The 10,057-nt window shown below is 42.2% G+C and overlaps 1 non-coding gene across 1 annotated transcript; it reads left to right on the top strand.

Moving 5' to 3' along the window:
* Positions 1-9,068: 9,068 nt before the first annotated feature.
* On the top strand, positions 9,069-9,175 carry LOC145508014 (U6 spliceosomal RNA). The gene has a single exon (XR_014055284.1). It is a non-coding gene; the product is annotated as a U6 spliceosomal RNA (small nuclear RNA).
* The last annotated feature ends 882 nt before the right edge of the window (positions 9,176-10,057 follow it).

Genomic DNA, 10,057 nt, shown 5'->3' with positions numbered 1-10,057 from the left:
TCAACCATAAAATACCTGAGAAGAAGGTCTCAACAATACAATACAGTAGAGGCTGGAGATTTTATATGTAACCTTCACAGTCTGGACCAAAACAGACTGTCTCAAAACATATACATAACATGTAGAAGATATTTTGCTGAGGAAAGTCTTTAAAACCTGAATTATTTTGGATTATTAGGTTTAAAAACCTTTTTTGCATTTTTATTGAAATATAGTTGATTTATAATGTCAATTTCTGCTGTACAGCAAAGTGATTAAGTTATACATGCACATATACATACATATGTGGAGTTCCCAGGTGACTCGGTAAAGAATCTGCCAGCCAATGAAGGAGACACAGGTTCAATCCTTGGGTCGGGAAGATCCCCTGGAGGAGGGAATAGCAACCCACTCCAGTATTGGGAAAGCCCATGGACAGAGGAGCCTGGTGGGCTACAGTCCATGAGGTTACAAAGGAGTCAGACATGACCTAGTGACAAAACAATAACAAACAAAACATACATACATATGTGTGCATGTGTGTAAAATATATATGTGTGTGTGTATATATGTGCTTTCGTGGTAGGCGGGGCTTTGACCGCCCTTTCCAAATCCACCCAAGAACCCACAGTTTGAATCACAGCACCAGGAACACAATTACCATCCATTAAAGCCAAAAGTTTATTTCCCCAAAATCAAGACCAAGAATGTTATCTTTATGAAGGGGAAGCATAGCAAGAAAGTTGTATCCTCAGTGAAGGAAAGGAGACTTGGTCTGGATGTAGGGGAGCTTCCGCTCCAACACTAGGATCTTCCTTGGTATCAGTTCTATGGGCTATCAGCAGAGGCCAAGGAACACATCATTTAGCACTCTTCCTTAGAAATCTGTAAAACTTGCATGGATGGGCCTTACGGCAGAAGACGCCAGTCATGGGGTCAGAGAAACCTGAGCCGCTCTAGATGGCCTCAGGCAAATAACCCCTCTATGGCACAGGTTCCCACATAAAATAGAGACCATTATACCTATTTTTAAGGCTTGTTGTGAGGTTTAGAAACAATACCTGGTACATAGTGGGAACTAAATAAATGGGAAAGGATATAATTTTATTTTCTAGATGACAGAGGTAATTTATTGTCTGGGACCAGAACACTAGCTAAGTAATCTCCAGGCCTCTGCTTCAGGCACAAGACTTCTAGTCCTCCTTCTCTTTGAAACACCCCAAACTCTGAAGCATCCTGGCCACAGAGATAATGTTTATTATCAGAAATGCCTCCTTTACTTCCCACTGGCCCACACATCCTCTAGTCACCCTCACTGCCATCATGAGCTTGTCTGAATCTCCCTAGACACTGTCTTTATTTTAGCTGTTTGCTTTCTACCCCACTGAATCCCATTTTTCTCTGAACAATTATTCACTTAAGTAGGTGACAAAGGGCTGATTTGTTTAATTCATCTGTGCCAGTGTTTGAATCAGTGGTCATAGGTAACTTGCCCAGATAGGTGAACTTCAGGTGTGTGTGTGTGCTCAGTTCCTCAGGCATGTCTGACTCTTTGAGAGTCAGGCTCCAGTCCATGGAATTCTCAGGGAAGAACATTGGAGTGGGTCGCCATCTCCTCCTCCAAGCAATCCTCCTGACCCAGGGATTAAACCCATAGCTCTTGCACCTCCTTCATTGGCAGGTGGATTCTTTACCACTGTGCCACCTGAGAACATGAGGTAGAGAAACTCTAGTAAATGAACATCCTAGACAGTCTTTTTTTTTTTGAGTTCAATGGCAAAGAGGTCTTTACTCCGGAAGATCACTCTACATAATCCCAGTGAAGAGGTACTGTGAGATACTTGGCCATACTCAAGCAGGACACAATTAGGCTGCTTTCTGTCATATCTACAGAGAGATCAACCTGGACAAGATCCCTGTGCTTCACCAGGGGCGCTGACTATCGGGGCTGAGTGCTGCAAGTCCAACCCATAGCTGAGCCAGATGGAAAGAACCAGAGTCTTGTTCATTCTGAAACCATTCGCTTAGTTGTAGGGATCCAGACTTTTGGAACAGTGTGGTTTTAAGACACTTTCGTAATCATCTAAGCTCATGACTTGATGATTATTTGAAGCTGAAGCTCAGAGAAGGAAGAGTTGATTTGTTTGATGCCAGAGCTGGTGAAGGCTGAGCTGCATTTGAAACCTAGGTTCCCTAGCTCCTAAACCAAAGCCCTCTATTTGCACCAATTTACTTGTATAAACCTTGGCATATCTTACCTGTTCTAGAAGAAGGGGCCCTGGTGGTGGAGGATCAGAACTAATCTCTAGACCATATTTTACCACCAAGCATCTGGGAGACTCTCAATGAATTGTCTTGGGTTCCATTTGCCAGTCTGTAAACTGAGCAGAATCTTCTCCACATTGTCTGATGTCCCTGGCTATTATTCAGAATAGGTGAGAGCATCTTGTCCACAAAAATCCTGAAAAAAAAGCATTGGTTGAAGAAGAAAGGAGTTTAGAGAGTCAGTCACTCACACATGTGTACACACACACACACACACAAGTTATTCCAATTTGTCACCATCCTCAGATTAGCCACTGATGCTGTTCTCCCTACTTTAAGTCTAGGGAGCACTGACCTTTACGCTGACACCAGAAAACAGAATCGTTTCCCATTGGAAATGACAACCTATGGGCTGCTGCATGACAAGCCCCTGGGGCAGGGAGCCTCTGTATCTTCTGCAGTCTGCTGATGGGTTGCTACAGGCACCCCAGACCTCTGAACAGACACTGAACAGGGTGCAGACAGAGAGAGAAAAGACAAGTTAGCCACTGAAAATCATGACCGTAATAAAACAAAGTGCTTAAAGGGTCAAACGTCAATCTGGGAAAGGGAAAGAGAGAGAACGGGAGGGGAAGGGAGAGACAGAAAGAGACAGGAAGATGTGAATGAGGATGAGGAGAAAGGGAGGGAAAGAGAATATGAGAATTTAGGGGACTGGAGTACACAGTTGAGACCCAAATGAATGACATGGACGATCAAGTTGAAGGACTTGCTAAAGCCCAGAGCAAATATTCAAATCCCACCCATAGTGACACAAAGATCTTGGGATAAAATTTCCTTGGGGTGAGACTGCACAAAGTCTGGGTTGGATCTGCTGTATGGGCTCCCCCAAACTCCAGTCACTGTGGCCAACTCCAAGGTCACATGATTTCCAGACTCTGATTCTGATGGTGGCTTTTAGCCTTTCGATCATCCTGAACCTTGGAAATTATTTCTCTCTCTTCTCTCCCCTGGGCAAGCAAGCTGCTGATGCTTTTGTATCAGCCATAAGGGCTGTGTTGGGGAGGGTGAGGGAATGTGCAAGAAAGCAGAAGCTAATTCTCAGAAATCTCCTCCCAGAGGTTCCCAGGCAACATTTATCCAAGAACTTCCTTCTCTAAAAACTCACTTGCATCAGCTTTGGTTGCCTGTCCACTGGCTCACGAGTCTTTCACCTGCAATTTCAATTGTTAAGCCTGCGAGACCCCCAGACAAACCTCCTGTTTCCTCAAGGGAGCTGTCAGGGTCAGTGTGTGTGTTGTAAGCAGCCTCGCTCATTGCACGGACCTGGCATGGTCAGGAGCCAGCCTCATTCCAGGACCACGTGACACAGGCAGGGTTACTCACTTGGTTGTCCTCCAGCAGGGGCAGCTGGGGACACCTCCCTAGAGTGACTACAGCGTTTATCACTGGGATGACTCAGCCGGAGCCTCCCTCTCCCTGCAAAGGGAATCTGAGGCCAGGGCTGGGGGTGGGAGTGTTGATTAGACCCATCTATGGCTGCACGAGCACAGAAACTACCCCTCACCTGGGAAGCTTGAAGGACAGGGTGAGTAAAGCTCAGGTCAGTAGCACAGAAGCTCAGAATGAAACATGATTTTATTCCAGAAGCTTGGGTGACTGCTGGGGCTCGGTGTTCAAAACCCCAAGGAAGATCCTACTCAGCCACTAATGACATTTTCATTGCAGATTTGCATGCATTCCATCTCACTGATTTCACTCCCATCTTTATTTTGTTTTTGTCATTTCTAAGGTCTTTCAAATACTTATCCCTAATGAGAGTGACATAACACAGTCTTATGGCATGTCCCATCTGGTTTCCTGGTTAACGACAGGCTCCATTTCTTTTGTCTGAGCAGGTAATGCTTTGTCTCTCAACGTTATATCTAGTCCTGTTCCTTGATCTTTATGTCATTGATGAGTATGGTCTCACCTCCTCAATGTGCTCCTACACAGCACAAGCCTCCTCTTATGGTCCTAATTTCCCAGCGTCTAGCACACTGATAAGCACATGGCAGATACTTACTCAACTCTTATTGCGTGGTTGTTTACACTGTTAAGACCCAGGGGGAAAGGAGTTTCACAGCCTCACCAGTTACCAAATCCAAGATCTAAATTCACTTAGAAGGAGATTTTGATAGCAAAACTAAAGCCTTCGTTTTGCATGCCATCTCTTATTCAATTTCCAAAACATTTGTAGTGTAATTGGTTAATTTCCATCTGTTGGTCTCCTTGTTAGCTCTGAGATGTTCTCCTGATGTTACCATTATAATGGTTCCTGGAGGTTTACAATAAAAACAACTGTGATTTGTACAGTGCTTAATCACAGGTATTTTACTTAGTGCGTCACATTCTGTGGTTAATGTAAATGCACCTCGAATCCTTTGACGACCGGGCGTATTTGTCTTGGGGCCAGATGCTGCTCTGAGATCCGTGGCATGTCTGTGGTGTGGTCTGACAGTCCTTTCAGCCACTTCCAGCTCCCCATCCTGTTTTCTCTCTCAGGTATTGCCCCTAATAAATGCTCTTGTTCACGTACCCTGTCTTCACATCTGTTCTCAGAGGATCCAGTCTCTCCAACCTGGCTACCTTAGTCCCTTCTCCAGGGCATCCTGGTCTCTCTCCATCAAAGCACTGACCCAACTGCATTGAACTGTCTCTGTCTGTTTCCCTATCAGACCTGAATCACTAACCATCATGTAATAAGATGGATGCTGGAAGGGCTAGAGGAAGTGATTCATTTCACTGGGGAGCTGAGGAGTAAGCAGTCGAAGTGTTGGGGTGGGGGGAATTCTTAATTGAGGTGTATTCAGCTGTGCCCTGAAGGATGGGCAGAATTCTGAAAAGAGAATGCTGACCGGCTTTGGATGCAGAGGGAGGAGAATGAGAAAAATGATGGTCTTTCAGAGCGTGATGATTATGTTGGTACCGCTGGACTGTAACTGGAGAGATAGAGCAGCTGGATTGGAAATTCCGTGCTGAATGGATTTTACTTCACACTCTATTTAATGGTGCTCGAGCAATTTACTTTTAAGCGAAGTATAGTTGATTTACGATATGTTAGCTTTGAATGTACAGCAAAGTGATTCAGTTATACGTACATATATGGATATATATTTTTTCAGATCTTTTCCATTATAGGTTATTACAAGGTATTGAATATAGTTCCCTGTGTTAAATAGGAGGTCCTTGTGTATCTCTTTTATATACAGTAGTGTGTATCTGTTAATCCCAAACTCCTAATTTATCCCTCCCTGCTCCACTTTCCCTTTTGGTAACCATAGGTTTGTTTCCTATGTCTTTAAGTCTTTTTCCATTTTATAAATGTTTGTATCTGTTTTTTAAGATTCCACATCTAAGTGATATCATACGATATTTGTCTTTCTCCTTCAGACTTACTTCTTACACTATAAGCACAGTGTCATCAAATACATGTTTCCTGTTATGAAACAAATCTCAGGGTGGGTGGAGTGCCCTGTAAAATCACTCTGACCTGCATTGCCAATATAGATCCACTAGCTATATGTAGCTATGTAAGTTTTAATCTAAAGGTGGCACATTAGTAAAGAATTCACCTGGTAATGCAGGAGACTCAAGAGACTCGGGTTTGATCCCTGGGCCAGGAAGATCCCCTGGAGGAGGAAATGGCAACCCATTCCAATATTCTTGTCTGGAAAATTTCCTGGACAGAGGAGCCTAGCAGGGTACAGTCCATGGGGTCGCAAGGAGGTGGACACAACTGAGTGCACCCACATAATTTAAATTTAAATCAAACTAAAAATTCAGTCATAATAGACATACATGGCTAGTGGCTGCCCCATATAGAGCAGCACAGTGGGAAGTTCAAGCAGATACGAATGAGGAAGGTGACAAAAGCTGGAGACCAGAGAGGTCAGGAGACAGTTACATAGCTGAGAGTAGATGAGCAAGGTTTGAAGCCTGAATTTTGTCAATCTTAACCAGAAGCTATTTCCACTGGATTTTTTTTTTTTTCTGCTTTTCCCAGCTTCCTACAACTGGTTAGTGAGAAATATCATTCATGGCCAGATGCTAGCCCTGTGGTGCTGGCAGTGAGATAACTACACAGATTCTAGGACCTAATGTGAGATGACCAGGTTTGAATCTAGTTCTGCCCATTTAGGAGTTGTAGAGCTTGTAGAAATTAATCAGCTCTCTGGGCTCCAAGTTCTTCACTGATAAACAGAGATAATGAATTCATTGTCATCTATTTCACAGTGTTGAAAAAATCTACTTTTCAAAATCAGGTTAACTATATGATTATATTTTACATAGATAACATTTTTCGTTATTCTTTTCCTTTTTATCTTTTTACTTTGTGCTGCACAGCATGTAGGATCTTAATTCTCCAACCAGGGATTGAACCTGCGCCCCCTGCATTGGAAGCACAGAGTCTTAACCACTAGGCAGCCTGGGAATTCCCTCTTCTTCTGTAATTATAAGATAATACATGACTTCTGTAAATAATTTGCCCCCCAAAAGGTACTTTAAAAAGATTTCAAGGCAAAAATATTATTTAAAAAATAAAAGGCATTTACTTGCAAAAAAGTTTCACAAGTGAGTCTAAATTTTAGAACAGTGGCCCTCAAGCTTGGTTATATATTAAAATTTCTTGAGAATTAAGAAAAAAACTCTGCTGCTCTGCCTAGCTATACTGATGAAACCAAGATTTTGGAGGGGTAGAACCCACAGTTTTTGAAGCTCTCCACATGATTCCAATGTGGAAGCGTATTTGGGAACTGTGATTCTAAAAAAATAGCTCATCAAATTTTAAAAAATTACACATACCACAAGTATGTAAAGAAAAGACACAGGTGACAATCTATGCATTTATGCTTAGAAAAGAGCAGTTTTCACAAATGACTAGATTATGTGCAAAGTTATAGACAGATATCCACCATTGTCAAGGTCCAGATAAAGCTGTTTTGTAAGGAATTAAGAACCTACAGCAACTGGCTTAGAATCTTGTTTAGTTGGGGACCAGATGGGGATAGGGTGACCCCGAATGTGTTCATTGATGTTTGCTTTCCCTCTGATAAACACATGCTTATAAAGCAGGGCAAGAGGTCAGTTTTGCTATTTTTTTGGGGGGGTGGTGTAAGGAAATAGGTAAAGTACCTACTTAAGGTTTCTCTTCACCTCAAACCCACTCCCAAGAAGTGACTTCTGATATGTTGGATGTAATGTCTATGCTTAAGCAGATGACACAGACTCACACATAACACACACACATACAACACATGCATGCACACTAGTGCACTTGGACTTTCACTGATAACTTTATCACAGCCATACTACCATATCAGGATGTCAGGTTTATCTCATGTTTAATAAATGCCTAGTTTTATTGTTCCTGTGTATCACGGGTTATTTGGACATTCTCCAGTAGATAGTAAGTTTTCCCTTGCTTTTTTCTATTTCAAAGAACACTGCAATAAACTCACTTGCATGTTTAGCTTTTGAGCAAACACCATTGAAGGATAAATTCTTCGAAGTGCGACTGCTAGGTTAAAAAAACTGACACTGTTGGGACTTCCCTGGAGGTCAGTGGTGAAGCCTCTAAACTTCCAATGCTGGGAGGGCGGGTTTGGCGCCTGGTCAGGGAACTGAATTCTGCAAAGAGAATCCACTGGTCATAGCAAATACTCTCTTTCAACAACACAAGAGATGACTTTCACATGGACATCACCAAATAGTCAATACCAAAATCAAATTGATTTCATTCTTTGTGGTTGAAGATGGAGAAGCTGTATACAGTCAGCAAAAACAAGACCTGAAGCTGACTGTGGCTCAGATCATCAACTTCTCATAGCAAAATTCAGGCTAAAACTAAAGAGAGAAGGGAAAACCACTAGGCCAGCCAGGTACGACTTAAATCAAATCCCCTATGAATATGCAGTGGAGGTAATGAATAGATTCAAGAGATTAAATCTAGTTAACAGCATGCCTGAAGAACTATGGACAGAGGTCCATAATATTGTCCAGGAGATGGTGAACAAAGCCATCCCAAAGAAAAAGAAAAGAGAGAAGGCAAAGTGGTTATCTGAGAAGGCTTTACAAATAGCTGAAGAAAGAAGAGAAGCAAAAAGCAAGGGAGAAAGAGAAAGGTACAGCCAACTAAATGCAAAGTTCCAAAGAACAGCATGGAGAGACAAGATGGCCTTCTTCAATGAACAGTGCATAAAACTGGAAGAAAACAACAGATGGGGAAAGACTAGAAATCTCTTCAGGAAGACTGGAGATATCAAGGGAACATTTTGCCCAAAGATGGGCACAATAAAGAACAGAATTGGTAGAAACCTGGTAGACGCTGAAGAGATCAAGGAGAGACAGAAAGAATACATGGAAAAACTGTACAATAAAAGATCTTAACGAACCGATTACTACGATGGTGTGGTCAGTCACCCAGAGCCAGACATTCTGTAGTGCAAAGTCAAATGGGACTTAGGAAGCACTGCTCTTAATAAAACTGGATGCAATGAAATTCCAGTAGAGCTATTCAAAACTCTAAACAATGATGCCATCAAGGTGTTGCATTCAATATGTCAGCAAATCTGGAAGATCCAGCAGTGGCCACAGGACTGAAAAAGTCAATCCTCATCCCAATTCCCAAGAAGGATAGGACTAAAGAATGTGCTAACCATCAGACAATTACACTCATCTCCCATGCTAGTAAGGTCATGCTTAAAATTTTGCATGCTAGGTTTCAGCATTATGAGAACCAAGAACTTCCAAATGTCCAAGCTATATTTAGAAAAATACGAGGAGTGCTCGCTTCGGCAGCACAAATACTAAAATTGGAACGATACAGAGAAGATTAGCATGGCCCCTGCGCAAGGATGACACGCAAATTCGTGAAGCGTTCCATATTTTTGGAAAACATGTACACCCATGGTGTATTCATGTCAATGTACGGCAAAACAAATACAATATTGTAAAGTTAAAAAAATAGATAAATAAACTAATTTAAAATAAAAAAAGAAAAAGAAGAGGAATCAGAAATTAAATTGCCAACATTCGCTGGATCATAGAGAAACCAAGGGAATTGCAGAAAAACACCTACCTCTGTTTCATCAACTACACTGAAACCTTTGACTGTGTAGATATAACAAACTGTGGAAAGTTCTCAAAGATGAGAATACCAGACCATCTTGCCTGTCTTCTGAGAAACCTGTTGTGGATCAAGAAGCAACGGTTAGAATACTGTATGGAACAACTGGTCGGTTCAAGACTGAGAAAGGAGTACAACGGGATTGTCTGCTGTCACTCTGTTTGTTTAACCTGTATTCTGAGCACATCATGAGAAATGCCAGGCTGGATGAAATACAAGCTGGAATCAAGATGGGGGGAGAAACATCAACCTCATATTTGTAGATGATACCACTCTAATGCCAGAAAGCAAAGAGGAACTAAAGAGCCTCTTGATGAGGGTGAAGGAGCCAGCTTTAAGCTCAATATTAAAAAAACTAAGATCATGGCATCTGGCCCCATTACTTCATGGGAAATAGAGGGGAAATAGGTGAAAGTAGTGACAGATTTCCTCTTCTTGGGCTCCAAAATCCCTGCAGATGGTGACTGCAGCCATGAAATCAGATGACTGCTTCTTGGCAGGAAAGTGATAACAAACCTAGACAGTGTGTTGAAAAGCAAAGACATTACTCTGCCGACAAAGGTCCATATAGTGAAGGCTATGGTCTTCCCAGTGGTCACGTACAGTTGTGAGAGCTGGACCATAAAGAAGGCATAATGCCAAAGA

This window comes from Giraffa tippelskirchi, chromosome 5 (genome assembly GCF_054371585.1).
Source record: "Giraffa tippelskirchi isolate mGirTip1 chromosome 5, T2T-mGirTip1v1.2.pri, whole genome shotgun sequence".
In the NCBI taxonomy this organism is placed as follows: Eukaryota; Metazoa; Chordata; class Mammalia; order Artiodactyla; family Giraffidae; genus Giraffa; species Giraffa tippelskirchi.
This window is presented reverse-complemented; position numbering and strand designations above follow the sequence as displayed.